A 14,114-nucleotide genomic window follows, 5' to 3' on the forward strand; every position below is an offset into this window, starting at 1 on the left:
TTGCCAAACACAATCGATTCATGTTACTTAGCATACAGCAAAAACAGACAAACAAAAGTTTTAATAAAGTTCATGCTACTTTTATAAAATGATGAAAGTGAATAAATTGTATTTCTGTGATCTGTGTTAGATTTCTGTCTTTTCTCCTGTCATCCAGATGTTCAGAGGGAGATGATGCCACATCTGGTCCAGCTGATGGAAGGTCTTGAAGTTCTCTGACTGGCCTCGACTGAAGATGGTCGTCTCACTGGATTTAAGGTTCAGATGTTCAGTAACAAACTCCACCAATGTACCAACAGGGAAGCTTTAGGTTTATTAAATGTTGCTATGAAGGTATCGCTGTTTTTCTTTGTGAATGCAATGTGCTCCAACTGAAACTTGAATTAGAACTTAGAAGTAAATCCTTCCATCTGAAAGGATTTAGTTGCATTAATAACCTCATGACATTCTAATTTTCATTCCAGTCTTGGCTGGAAATAGAATCTCTGTATTGATTCAGGTAAAAACTGAACTTCACAGCATGTTGAAGCAAAACAACCAGATGAAAACTGTGATGGTGTTGGATTGTCAGACCGTAATGTTGCAGCTCAAAGCAGCTTTTCTAGCTCAGTTCATTCTGACATTCAGCTATGAATCAACACAGCAGATGGTGATCCATGCTGTGGAAGTCTCACATCTTCTGATTTAATGGAGCTGCTTTGCACTTTTTACACTATTTATTCACCAACACTTTATTTAATAAAAGTCCCATCTAGTTTTTACGAGGAATGTGATGTTTTAATTTCTCTGTCAATAACTGCTGTCTAATGTAACAGCTGGAATTGTAACATCTGTCCTGATGTTGATCATGAAGTATTGCTCAGAATACTTATGGTCAGCAGTCATCCCTGAAGTTTTACATTCAAATCTTTACTTGTATTGTGAACTTTGGTAAGAAGCAAAAATTTTACCATTGCCATGGGTACATGAGTGTTAAATTCTGTCCATGTGTCATTTTGGGATGCAGTCCAGCAGATGAGTTTGTTTTTACTGCCAGCTACCATTCAGTCTGAGATATTAAGAGTAAATAAATGTGCATAACGTGGAAATGAACAGATTTTATTTTTATTTATACCTCCAGCTGCTGCAGGTAAAATTCGAGAATGTGGAGGAATTTAGTCTCACAATCAGACAATAAATATTATCTGAAAGTCGGGTTATTGTTGTTTATCAGCACAATACAAAAAGATTCATGATTTATGTAAGTTTAACTCAATAATATCAATGTTCAGGTTAAGATTGTGCAGTGATATTATGTAAGTTTAGCTGATTAAATTTTGACTCTGCACTACAATATTTAAATTGACATTATTATAATATTTAGGGTCAGACCTTACAGTATTGAGATTAAGAAATCAAATATTCTATAAAATGTAAATACACTGAGCTAATTTGGATATATTTAAGTGAGACTCTACAATATTATTTGACACAAATCTATCTAAATCAAAATTTTTATCATTTTTACTCCAAACATTTATTGGACTGATTTAAATATTAAAATCACTCCTTTCTAATCCTCTGCTATATGTTCAAACCTGAGGCCTTAAATAGAAACACACAAGTATCTGTTTGAAGGAACTTCTGCAGAGTCCTGGTTCCAGAACATGATGATAAAATTATGGACAAACTTTAACAAAAGCTGCCTGAGAGTTTACAGGTTTTTATGTTAGATTTCTTCAGTAATTTAATGAGTTATCAGCAAAAATCAAGTGTTCATTTGATGAACTTCATTTCCTAAAACATCCAGAATTGGAGCTCATATCTTTGGCAGCTGTAAAGTTTCTGCTCCTTCAAAGTTCACAACACAATGAATGAATTCCTAAAACACTCTCAATGCTGGAGAGCGTTTGTGATGCTGAAGCAGTGACCAGTTTTTCTGTTTCTTCTCTGGAGATGCACAATGAGGGACATCTGCAGAGACTGAGAAAGAGTCTCACCACATCCTGACATGAGGAAAAAGACTTTATTGAAGACTACAATGAGAAAAACTATCAGACAGCAGACGGCTGCATTCAAGGTGAGCTCTGAACATTTGATCTGGAACAGAAATGCAGTAACGGCAGCATGAGCTTCATTTCAGTCTGTAGCTGCTGAATTCATGGATGAATCATCTGGCACTAGAGAGGAAGACCATCAAACATCCACGTCAGCTGATGGAGGTCCAAGAGTGTCACCAAACAAACAACCTACAGAGTGAAGACCTCGAATCTGATTGGATGGCCTCCTATTCAGCCACGTGTGAACAAATGCCTCTAAGCTGATTTGTTTTCTAAAATAAATCTAGTTTGAGTCCTAATCTATGCCTGTGTGTTTGCTTCTTTACACCGCTGTTAACAGTTTAGGCTGTTAGATTGTTCCAGATAAGACAAGTACAAGATTCTTCAGAGCCGTTCTACCACGAGCCTGACAGGAAGAACTCCAACAGCTACTGAATGTTCCTGTGGTCCCCTCAAGGCTACAGAAGGAGCCCTACGAGGAAGAGCCGGTCCACCTGATGGCGGCCAGTCGCTGCGGTTCAAAGCCAATACCGACTACGTGGACTTCTACTGGACCACACAGAGGCCTTCAAACCGGACCAACAAGTTCACCGACTCCCCAATTCGTGGGTCTGAGGACGCCGCCAAGCCTCGGCCCAGCCGGCTGCCTGTCTGTGGGTGTTTGAGTGCTGAGAGGTTTATGGATGCATGTGAACGTGTCTGTGTTGAAACAGCAGCTTTTGACTCAGTAACGCCAGTAAAAACCAAGAGCTTCTTTATTTGTGACTTCCACTAAAAAAAACTGTTGAAAATAAGTTTGCCAGGGTTCTGACTGATAACAGATTATTAAATAATGAAAATAATAATTTAAATGTTCCTTTAAACAATACTTTTAGGTCTACATTTCCTTTACACTGACTTCTTGGTATATGTACAAGTATTTTGGGTTGAAGCTTCCAGCAGTAAAATAGGCTTTGATGTGTTTCTTGGTATGTTTTAGGGCTTTGTACCAGATAGTTGTCTTGGTAAATGTGGTTCTTTAGCCACAGTTTGCACATGGCGCTAATGTGTGCAGTGATTAGTGGGTTTGGTGCAGCTGAGTTGTGTCTTTATCTTGGCTGCAGTCACTGTTCCCTCTCAAGCCGCAATTCCACAAGCACCTACTCGGCGCGGTGCGGCTCGGCTCGTCTTTGTTTGCGAGCGTTTCCATATGGATTAGTGCAAGGTATCACGCACGATTTTTCGTACCTTCTCGGCTGAGGTTCCAACCGAGATGAAGTGAGCCTAGATGTGACGTCTACCTAGTGCAGGCCACTGATTGGACAGGAGTGCAGCCCACTGATTGGACAGGGAGTGACGACACAAGAGAGCGACTCCAGCACGAAAACAATACCGGCATTTAAAAAAACTAAACAGCGACGGTGTGCATTGCTCTTCACAGACCTCTCTGTCTTCATAATTTTAATATGACAGCCAGACCTGTACCGTGGGTGAATGAAGAGGTCGAGACTTTTCTGTCTATGGTGGTGGACCAAAGAATACAGAGGGAGCTGGACATAGAAAGTTTATCAGGAGGTCTCTGAGCGGATGGCCGCCCACATATACAGTAGACTGTATATAAAGAGGACAGAAGCAGTGTAGGGAGAAGCTGAAAAAGCTCAAAAATGACTATTGGTCCACCAAGGACCACAGCGGCCGACGTGGGTCAACCAGGAGGTGTTGGAAGAGGTTTAATGGACGCTATTTAATGGCAGCGCACCGCCAGCAACAGGAGGGAGACTTAGCTGCTGCATTATTGGAGACGTTCAAGAATGGTGAGTGTTTTGTGACTTCAAGAAACTTTTACATCATTTATCTCATTGGTGGCAAGCTCCCTTTAAGCAAACAAGTATATTTAGAAAGTAACGTTGTTGTCTCCTGTAGCAGACAATAAGCTAGCTAGTTAGCCGTCAGCGCTAGCTAGGTAGCCATCGGCGCTAGCTAGTTAGCCATCAGCGCTAGCTAGTTAGCCGTCGGCGTTAGCTAGTTAGCCATCAGCGCTAGCTCCGTGCTCCGCTTGTATTTCGTGCTGCTGTTTCTAACGTTTAACTCAGTCAGCATGACGAACTAAGCTAGCGGTCTTAAAGGTTTATTTTTTTCACAAGTTACAATGTCGTATTTTTCGTGTACTTAGGGTGAATGTTTATTTCTGTTCAAGAATCCCTTTCGACGTGCGAAGCCTACTCCACCTCCGTCATGGAGCCCCCAGCTCCCCTGCCTTCTCTCCAGCACCAGCTTCAGCACCAGTACCAACTCGGACACCGACCCTGTCAACATCAACCTCCAGCACGTAACAGCAACATCTTATCACTGGTAAGACACGGTAAACAGAGAGCATGGTTGTTTTTCGCATTATTATTATTACTACAGGTGTAAATGCCTGAAAGCATGATCAGAACAGCGAGACCAACGACCAAGAATTCAGGCAGGTGTAAATGCAAACTGTGCAGCATGCCAGCTCAGGAACGCCTGATGAAAGCTACATGTAGCTACAGAGACACATAAACAGAACACATGCAGCTGCATTTTTTTCCATTGACTTAACAAGCAAGTCACTCTAATTTACTTTCTTGTGCAATGTAGTATTGCAACCATTCTTCTTATAGTCATTAGGTAACTGTGAAACTGAATGAAAATATACATAGAAATAAGAAAACACAGCTGTTCTTAGCAACTCCAAAATGTGCACAAGATGAAATGAAGTTCACACCACGTTGTTTTTAGTTGTGGTGGAGGAGGTACTGCTTGTGCTTCAGTTAAAGAGTGCCAAAAATTTATTAAAGTAAAACTACCAAAGATATGATCATGATTGAAAATCAATGGACGGGTGGCTAAACACATCACATCATAGCTGTGGAGTCCTTCAAGCTCCTGGGGACTACAATCTCTCAGGACCTGCAGTGGGAGACGAACATCCACTCCATCCTGAAAAAGGCTCAGCAGAGGATGCATTTCCTACGACAGCTGAGGAGACATGGCCTGCCACAGGAGCTGTGGATCCAGTTCTACACTGCAGTCATCCAATCTGTCCTGTGCACCTCTGGATCAGCCACACAGCAGGAGAGAAACAGACTACAGCGTGTAGTACGGACTGCAGAAAACATCATCAGAGACCCCACTCACCCTGGACATTAAACTGTCTCCCCCCTCCCCTCTGGCAGGCACTACAGATCCCTGTACACAGAAATCACCAGACACAAAAACAGTTTCTTCCCCACTGCCATCACTCTGTAATAAACAGCTGAGCCATTCCTACACACCTGTACAATAGTCAGTATTCCAATGGACATGTACAGCATTTTTTTTCACCATGAACAGCATTCTCTGCTTTTGCACTACTGTGTTTATAGCAATTATCATTTTGCTAATGTGTTTATTCCAGTCTAGCTGTAAATTTCTGTATATATTGTTTTATTTAATTTTGCTATTTTTTTCCTCCGTTCCTCTTTCTATAGTTTTATTTTTTACTATTCTCTTCCATATTCCTAGTGTGACACCAACAGCCGAAACCAAATTCCTTGTATGTTGTGTACTTACTTGGCCATTAGAGCTGATTCTGATCACTTTTCTGTCTTTGGTCTAGGCAAGAGGAAAAGGGGCAACAGAAAACTGGACCTTCCAAGTGTACTTGTGGAGATGCAGGCTGAGGAGGAGCGGAGTCATGCCCAGCATGATGAGAACATCTGGTTGCTCCTCAGCGAGGCAAGAGAGAATGAAGCGGAATTGCAGCGGGAGGAGATGGCCCAGAGTACTGCCTTCAACCAGTCATTCCTGGGTGTGCTGGGGCAGCTGGGGCAGGCAGTGGGCAGCCAGCGAGTCCACCTCCCAGAGACTTGAGATTTAGTTGTATATAGTTTTACTTTTAGCCCTCCACTGTAGGAGAGGCCCACCACAGTTTGTACTTTGCACATTGTAAATAGTTTAGATTTTGCTGCTGACTAATAAACTATTTTGTGACTTATGTGATTGCATCATAACTTTTCATTTTGTCTGTTAAGACACTGGTAGGAAAAGAGTCAACAGTCTGAATCAAACAATTCTGTATTCCCTAATAATGCATTTATGTTTAATGGGATTTAACATGTTTTAACACAAACTCCTTTATGGTTCATAATTCCGTTGACTGAATTACACCAAAGCAATACTGATTTATCAAACTGGAACATTCTTAAAACAGCTGTTTTAATGTTTTGGTGTTTAATTTGTCATGTAATCTTGCTAACCTTCACAAATAAAACAATAGCATAGACACATCTGCAAAAGGTACAAAAGTTTATTGTCAGAATTGCATTAAAGAAAACAATAGCGGTCCGGGGACAGAAAAACAGAAGTATAACGAGAAGAATAACTTAACTTTTGCCTGACACGTACTGCATCGGTGCATCCTGTACATCTCTGTCCTCCTCCTCTACACCTTGTGCCACTGCAGGCTCATGTGCTGCTGCTTCGGGTAAATCCCATGAAGTCTCATCAGAGAGCCATCTGAAACACATACACAGCATACATATTTTAATACCCAATAGCGATAAACTGCAGCTATTACAGGGTCGTTCACAGGACTGATACACGGTAGCTAGCGAACTAGTATTAGCTTGCCCTCATATGTCGTCTAGTTCATATCCTCTTGTCTTCGGCTTGATACTGCTGCATCGCCTCCCAAACTCTCCTGTGTGTCTCCAGAGTGTTTCGACTCGCCGCTCTCAGCTTTCTCCGACTCTTCTACTACTTTGAATTTGACAGAAAGCCGCAGACCGAGCATCAGGTGTACCATCGCCTCCGTTATGTTGCGTTTGTGTCGCACACAAATGACGTTAAGGGACTTTCGGCCTGCCGGGCTATGACGACTCCACCCACGATGAGGCTATATGGAAAAACAACTAATGGGACACGCCCCTTTGAGCTGCGTGCTACAGCGAGGCTAAGCTAGTGGGGGAAAAGTTTCAGTGCATTCCGTTGATGTAGACGGCGTGAAAACGGAAACAAGTATGCTGGCTCACTGTGCTGCATACAATTGCACACTGCGTCGTACGACTGAGACAAGGAAACTTGGAAGGACTTTTCATAGGTAAGAGTAGTTTTTGGCTCTTTTTTCATTATGAAATCTTGTTGAGAGCTTCCAGTCTATGAGAGCTAACTAGTTAGCCACTAGCAAAACGCTAAGGCGAGCTAGCAGCTTGACAAGCAAATACCAGACGATTAATAGTAGCTGTAGTACAGTTGTACAAGCAGTAGTAGTAATACTAAAAGTACAAGCAGCAGTAGTAGTATAAACAGCTGTTAGAGTCGTAGAAGTTGTATGAGCATTTGTAATAGTATTACAAGTTGTAGTAGCAGTGCCAGTATCAGCAGCAGTAGTGTACTACTACTACTACTAGTAGTAGTCACATTGCTATTACTACCACCAATACTACCAATAGTAGTTATAAAGTTTAACTCATGTATATCCAGATTACCATCTATGTTCTTCCTCCAAACCCATTTTATGATTGGGATTACTGGCAGTTCTTTAGGACTGCTCTCAAATAATTGAAATGTTACTAAACAAGGTTATACTTATCAAATTAAATAGCTCTGGTCTCCAGTATATTGGCGAATTCGGTTCTTTGTATTTAATTTATTAGCATGATTTCTTTTTAATATGTTGTGTACAGACTTAATTACTTCTCTGTCTACTTTTCTTACTCCATGTAGGTTTCCCAGAGACTATGGGTTGAGGAGGAAGTGGAAGTTTGTCGGCTTAGACCTGGTGTCATTCCATCAGTGTTAAACTTCCCGGCTCATCTTGGAAGAGTACGTGCCAGAAAGACCACGACCAAGCAGCCTTGAGATCTTAGGCAGCGTCTCCCTGAGGTGGGTGTCAACGGTGTTCACGGTCAGGTCTGTGGTAATCGTCAAAAAACAAAACAGAAAAAAATCTAGATTATAACTCAACATGTAACCAAAGCACTCTGTGTATAACGCCATAGTATAGGATGTAGTTCAGAAAATGTCAAAATATAGTATGCTTTACTCAAGAATAACATAGTATGGCCTGTAGTTCATAGTACAGCATGTTGGCAAGAAAAAACAAAACAAAACATAGATTATTATGTGGTTCAAAAAGCGCAAAATGATAGGATGTTGCCTAAAATTGTCATGTATGATGTGGTTCAAAAAATGTCATAGTGCAGTATATTGTGTAAATAGTATGTAATTCAAGAAAACATCAGAGTATAATATGTCATCTAAAAAATGCCATAGAATAATAATTTCATTGCACAAGTAAAAGTATAGTAACTTTTAAAACTGTTTGAATTCTTATATGTTGCTAAAAAAAATAAAAAACAAAAACAAAAAAGTCACAGTAATATGTCAATTAAAAAAGCCTATAGTATAGCGTGTCGCCCAACAAACATCATAGTATAGCATGTCGCTCTAAAAACGTCACAGTATAACCTTTAGTCCACAGCTGTCAGTAGGTGAGGAGCAACACAAAAACAGTCCAAATGCTGGTTTTCAGAGGGCTAGACGATAATTTATTTGAAAGAGTAAGTTTATAACAACACAACATGTGAGGGGGTTAAAAGCAAATGGGTGTTAGTAAAACAAAAATAAATAAACAGAACTAAAAGTGAACTTCATGTTGACATTGATGGGCATTCCAACCAGGAACAAAGTAAAAGATAATCAATACGAAAAAAAACTCTTCCTGTTCACCTCTTAAAACCCCAAAACACACCGCAGTAGCACCCTAAACTAAAACTACCAATGGGTTCCCTGTTTTTCTTTCTGAACAATTCAAAGGTCCCTCTCTATCTCCCCACACATCCACCAACCACTGGAACACATCTCCAAAGTTCTGCCGGGCCAGCTCAGCTTCCCCTCAGAAGAAGTGCAGCCACCTGCCAGATGAAGGAGCCTTTTGAGAGGCAGCTGGCATCGTGATTGGACTGTACTTTGGTCTGTTCCAATCCAGCTTCAGTTCCAGAGACGGCAGGCGGGACGAGTCAACGGAGGCCGGGTGGACGAAGGCATGCAGCTGAGTACAATCTAGAAAACAACAGAGGAGGAGAGCAGGGCCAGAACAAACAGAGTAGCATCGTATGTCTCTTAGAAAACATCATAGTATAGCCTTTGGGATGAAAAAACGCCATCATATACATCGTATATTGTACAAATAACAAGTCAAAGGAAAGAGACATACATTGTAGAATTGTAGTAATTGTGGGCTGACTGATTTACTGATTATCAGTATTTTATTTTTTACTGATTTACGGTAATAAATACATTTAAAAATGGTGCTACTTTGGCTCTGAACCTTTATCTACCTGTGGTCACTCTGTCTTCTGGAGTGATTTCATTGGTTATACATCACGAATAAAAGTCCTTTAACTTAACATCTGTAAACAAAACAAAAACGTATCAACAAAGTTTTCTGTTAGAGTTTGTGTTCTTCTAAGTTTAACTCCAAGATTTTAAATACTTTCATTTACTGCAAATGAATATCTACTCCAAATGTCTCCCTAATAATCATTATCAGCCTTAAAAACCCACAAAACACCTCTTTATACTCGACCACACTTAGTACAGTCCGGTTCCCCCTTCTATAAATTTGCTTGGAATCTTCCACTTCCTGTTTGTCAAAGTGGCCTTCTACCTGGACAGGTTTTGTTGGAGCTCATGCAACAAACATTTTGGGTAACTGCATTTTAATATGGATGGATGACGCTGAATTAGAGTCTGTTTTAATGAGACTGAGTTAAGATGTGTAGTTCTGTCATTAAATAGGAAATTATTTCTCAGAATTCACAGAGAAAAGTCTGAAATATTTGCTAGGTTAGCGTCCCACATGTTCTTTGGCTCAGCTAAAGCTAACTCTCTCCAACTTCTGAATGTCTTGAGGTGCTTGTTGTTAAAATATCTTGCTAGAGGTGCTGAAGCTCAGAAAGTCTGAGATGTTTGTTCAAAATAAGCTCATTCTCAAGTCTTATCTGAACTGTCTTCTTTAGTTTTAACTTTCCCTAAACTTAGGAGTTAATGACAGAGCAGCACATCCAGACTCAGTCTCATTTATGTAGAGATTAAACTTCAGTGTCATTCATTAATGTTAAAGTGCAGTTTTTCAAATGTTTGTTGCACATGCTCCCGACCAAACCAGTCCAGGTGGAAGACGATGTGAAGAGAAAGCTCCAGAGGATGAATATCACACATTTACGTTGGGAATAAATGTCCTTCAATTTGACATTGTCATGCAAATGATGTTCAGATCTTTCAGTACTTTGCTGATATTTGTTTCTAAGTGTTTTTTGACACTCGGCCCCAAAGATTAAAACCTTTTTTACGGCTCACAAGCTGCAACAATTCACACATTATCAACTATCTTTCTGACTAGACTAAGATAAAAGTGAAAAACTGCCTGATTCCTGCATCATGAATGTAAAGCTTTTTGGTTTTTATGACAGTAAACTGAATATATTTGGGTTTGACATTTTATAAACCAAAACAAGAAATGAATTACTGGAGAAAACGACAGATTAATGGACAAAGAAAATGTGTTTTCCAACATATATGGCTGAATTACTCCAACATTACAAGATACATACAATTTTAATTCAATTTTATTTATATAACGCCAATTACAGGTCAAATTGTCTCAAGACACTTTATTTTTATATTTTTTGTCATATTTAAAATATGACAACTTAAGAAATTTAAATCTTGACTAATCCAATTTATTATTTGGTTTTTAAGAAACTGATCAACAACTAAAATAACTTTCTCCACTGAAACTAATAAACATGAGGTCAAATAGAAGGAACAGTTTTAAATACTGCAGTCCCACGACGACAAGAATAAAGTTTGTCAACAAAAACTAAATCTGCTGGTGGATTCCATTAAAGTCCTAATTAAGGATAATAAAGTGTGATACTAAAGGTTTGTGGTGCTAAAAATCTCAAATTAAAGATATGAAGTTGAACATCTGGATGGAGGTTGATAAAAGTTCACCTCCCTTCATTTCTCTGGAGCGACTCCATGGATTTTATGGATGGTGGTTAAAGACCTGCTCTTCTCGTCGTCCTCCTTCTAGTTGCTGTAAAAAGTCAGTCCATCCTGGCTGACTTCAACACCTCTTCATGACAACTTGTTCTGCCTCCGACCTCGTGGAAACTCCAGAAACTCGGGAAAACCTGTGGAGACTCGAAGAACTCGTGGAGACTCGAAAAACTCGTCGGGCGGGGGAAGGTGTGGTGGGCGGTGGAGGGAGGTGGGGGAGTAGAGGGGGGAGGCCGCCACCCACCTCCCCACCTACTCTCCGCCCTGACTCCACCCAGACTCCGCCTTGCCTCCGCCCATGTGGTCACTTCAGGAACTACGATGCCAAAGGGACGACGAATTTATTTCTTTTTATCTGATCTGTAGCTCAGTGAGTTAAGGATTTGCCTATGGAGCTGCAGGTCGCCGGTTCAAGACCAGACACTTCTTAAATTTTCTCAATATTCTGACAAAGACAAAGAAAGAAAAAGGCCGGTGGCGGGTCTTGAACCTGCGACCTTCCAGTCTGTAGTCTGTCTTCTTTTCCCCTGAGCTATACGCTCAGATACTAATTCTTCTTTTTTTTGCGCATTTATCATCTATTTTTTGTCGTTTTCGAGTTTTTTTTTTAACTCGAGTCTCGACTCGACCGTTTTTCTCAGGAGGTTGGACTTCAGCCTTTGTGCTGGAGGGTGGAACCCTCAGTTCCAAGACTTTCCAAAGCCTCCACACCTCCCGAGTCTTCAGGACCTGAGCTTTCACACAGTCTGAGGGCTGAAATTTTCTAAGTCCCACAGCAGTTCTCTGTTAGTTTGAACCTTCAGACAGTCTGAGGACAGAAATTTTCCAAGTCCCACAGTAGTTCTCTGTTAGTTTGAACCTGCAGACAGTCCAAGGACTGAAATCCTCTAAGTTCCTGAGTACTTCTCTGTTAGTTTGAACCTTCAGACAGTCTGAGGACTGAAATTTTAAAAGTTCCTGTGTACTTCTCTGTTAGTTTGAGCTTTCAGACAGTCTGAGGACTGAAATTTTAAAAGTTTCTCACTACTTCTCTGTTAGTTTGAACCTTCAGACACTCTGAGGACTGAAGTTTTAAAAGTTTCTCAGTACTTCTCTGTTAGTTTGAACTTTCTGGTTAACAGAAGCCTTAAAACTTGTGACCATGAGTCTTGATTTCACATTTAGACCATCCATCTGAGTTCTTCTCAGACCTTCACCTGTGGGTTTTTTAGAAATCCTGAACAAACTTTGATTCTCTTCACTGAACAGTAAAGTTTGTGGAGATCAGAAGGTAACATTAGTTTGATCAATGCCTTCAACTACTAGTAGACTTTATCTGGAAAGCAGTTTCCTTAAATGAGTTCTTAGTAAATCTGTCCACAATCAAACCAAGAACATAGAAAGAGGAAATGTTTGAAGAAACAACTTGATGTTTTCATTTCAGACTAGAAAATGCTTTAATACCTTCATCTATTTTTGCTCTTTTTCATCTTTTTATTGTCTCTTCTGTTTAATTTGATCTTCTAAAGTTTAACTGGTGTCTTTTCAAATGTTTTGTCTTTAGTTTTATTCTTCTTAAATGTTTAGTGTTGCTCTTTTCTCACCTTTTATTCTTTTCTAATGTCTGATTTTTGAAATGTTTTGTCTTTTTAATGTTTGTTGTTTTTTCAAATGTTTTATTGGCTTGTTTGAAAAATTCCCTTTTCTTTCCCAATGTTTAATTTTTTGATTAAATCTTTGTTAAGGATTTTCTTTTTAAATGTTTTACCACCTTTTAATGTTTCATTTTCTTTTTAAATGCTTCATTGTATTTTCTGTTTAATTCCTCTTTAAAGTTTTATTGTCTTTAAGATTTAATTTTCAAATAAAACATTTAATTTTTTAATTAAATGTTTTGTCTTTTTAAAGGTTTAATCTAATTAAATATTTTGTATTTTTTAAAAACTGTTTAATATTCTTCTTGTTTAATTGTATTTTTTAAATGTTTAATGATCTAAAATATTTCATCTTTAATGTTTAATATTTTTGTTGAAAAACATTTAATATCATAATTACATGTTTTGTATCTTCCATTTAATTATCTAATTAAATATTTTGTCTCTTTAAATTGTATTTAATGTTTAACTTTCTTGTTAAAAGTTTTATTGCATTAAATGTTTTTTCCTTTGATTTAATTGCTTTTTTAAATGCAATTTATTTCTTTAATCTTTTTCTGTCAAGATTTTAACCCCAACCTTAAAAATGAAATAAACCCTTAAATCACAATGAAAATACTTCTGTTGTCACAATCATGAGTTAGTCAATTATTTAGTTTATCAATTCAATTTTATTTGTTTAGCACCTTTCACAGATGACAAAACTAAACAAGCAAAGAGAAAAAACTATGCTAAATCTATGATTAAAACTCAAAAACATATTTAAAAAAAAAAATCATAATAATTTAACATGGTAATAAAATATGTTGTGTCCAGGGGATGGAGGGAGTTTATTGAAGTCTTCTTGGGCTCACATGGGAAATCATTTAAAATATAAACTTGATATTCAGTCTAAAGAAACTGGAAACTGCAGAGTGACAGAAGAAGCAACAATATCTCCTGTTTTCTCCTTTAATGAGTCGACTCTTCTTGTGCTTTCAGACCAAAGAACTACAGACTCTTCACAACCTGCTCAAACTCTTGGTACAGGACCTCACTACACGGGTCAAAGTTTCCTTCTCATTTCTACTCTGAAGCTTACCTTCTCCTGCTCAAACTGCTGACAAATGTTTCTGCTGCTCTAAAGTCTGGTCTCCAGAACTTCCTAAAAACTCTCAGACTCTTCTGCTGCAGGTTGCTTTGTAGAACTGTTCCAGAAAACCTCACTAAACCACATGGAGGGGCCTCAAGATAGTCGTCCAAATGAAACCATACAAAAACCAAACTAGCACAACCCAAACGCTAAAGTCTCCTGCAGCCTACCAGAGAACCTCTGAGAACAGAGAATCAGGACAGGAACTCTTACCTTCTGGACAACCAACGTTGGTTCTCAAACAAGAATACAGAATGT

At 39.0% G+C, this 14,114-nt stretch overlaps 1 protein-coding gene across 7 annotated transcripts in view; it reads left to right on the forward strand.

The window, feature by feature from the left end:
• scap (SREBF chaperone) overlaps positions 1–9,336 on the forward strand; it is a 70,932-nt gene extending 61,596 nt beyond the window's left edge. For 4 of the 7 annotated variants that reach the window (XR_008602752.1, XR_008602754.1, XR_008602753.1 and 1 more), the window contains 5 exons: positions 158–2,059; positions 2,123–4,370; positions 5,641–7,122; positions 7,749–7,907; positions 8,841–9,336. The gene's annotated coding sequence lies outside the window, so the exon portion shown is untranslated. The remainder of the gene's footprint in view (positions 1–157; positions 2,060–2,122; positions 4,371–5,640; positions 7,123–7,748; positions 7,908–8,840) is intronic. The other 3 variants (XR_008602757.1, XR_008602758.1, XR_008602756.1) reach the window with 2 other exon arrangements.
• Positions 9,337–14,114: the final 4,778 nt, after the last annotated feature.

This window comes from Amphiprion ocellaris, chromosome 9 (genome assembly GCF_022539595.1).
Source record: "Amphiprion ocellaris isolate individual 3 ecotype Okinawa chromosome 9, ASM2253959v1, whole genome shotgun sequence".
In the NCBI taxonomy this organism is placed as follows: domain Eukaryota; kingdom Metazoa; phylum Chordata; class Actinopteri; family Pomacentridae; genus Amphiprion; species Amphiprion ocellaris.